The sequence below is a fragment of the Protomyctophum bolini genome (genome assembly GCF_963924005.1).
Source record: "Protomyctophum bolini genome assembly, chromosome: 1".
Taxonomy (NCBI): Eukaryota; Metazoa; Chordata; class Actinopteri; order Myctophiformes; family Myctophidae; genus Protomyctophum; species Protomyctophum bolini.
In genome coordinates, this window is record NC_137862.1 from 54,224,732 (window position 1) to 54,225,990 (window position 1,259).

Sequence of the window (1,259 nt, forward strand, 5' to 3'; positions counted from 1 at the left end):
AAACTAAACACACACTCTATGGGCTAATGATAGTTTGTTATAATTTCTTATTAAATTATGACATTTTTACATAATGAATACAATATCAGAGATTGGTCTGTAATCTATCTACACACTACTATACTATCAGACGTCAGAGTATAGCCTAGTTGTCTCTGGACTAGAGCCAATTTACATTGACTCCACAGTCCACTAGGCGGCAGCAGAGAGCTTGTTGATACACAGATGCTCTATTCTAGTGCTTAACAAACCTTTTAATTTCAAGGACCTCATAACTCTTGAGTTACAGCATCTTTTAATTAAGTTGGAGGTCCGCAGGCATGGGTTTTCTTCACATGAAAATGTTTGAAAACCACTGAGCTAGAGTAAACATTCAGGCAACATTATTTATAAATAATGTATAAATCATATCGCAACCATTTTAGGGGGTAATGTGCCACATCATCTGCTTTGTGTGGAGTCTAGGATATACCACGTGTCCCCAACCTAAATCTGCTGTTGTACCTAGAATGTCGATTTGAACAATATGACTAGGCAAACTGTCGTTTACACTTACAGTAATGGACAGTGTAAAGTTTACACTGTCCATTACTGTAAGTTCATTGTTTACACTGTAAACAATGAAACGTTTTTTTGGATGAGCCAACCTCCACTCTCAAGGTTGTCGTCTTCTCGGAATGGGCTGTTCAGCAAACCTGCAGGAGTCGGCATGTGATTATGGCAGTGGTTCTCAGACTTTTACATGTCAAGGACCTCAAAATTAATAAGCATTTGGCCCCATCTGAAAATGTGTTTTTATATCAGCCGCATGACCGTAGGCTACTTACATTGTCATTGTCTCCAACAGGCCGAAGACATGGGGAGAGAGTATGTTTTGCACTCCGTCCGTGTGTGTGTGCGCGTCCGTCCGTCTGTGTACAGCTAATCTCCAGCACCGTTAACCCGGTCATAGCCTCTCAAACATGAAAAGTTATTAAACATTTTCCAAACACATGCTTTTTCAGACATATTCAAAAATAGCAGATGTATAGAACACCACCCACTATAAATGTATTCCTTTTAGAGTTCCAAGAGAAAGACATGTTTAATAACCCCTCTATGATTGATATGATTGAGCACTCTGGGATTCCTTGTGAATGAAAAGTGCAATACAAATACAATTCCTTATTAATATGCCAAATGAAATCTACGCATGTCCAATTGAAATGACTGAAAATCAATAAGACGCATATACAAGTTTAACATTTTTATTTACGCTT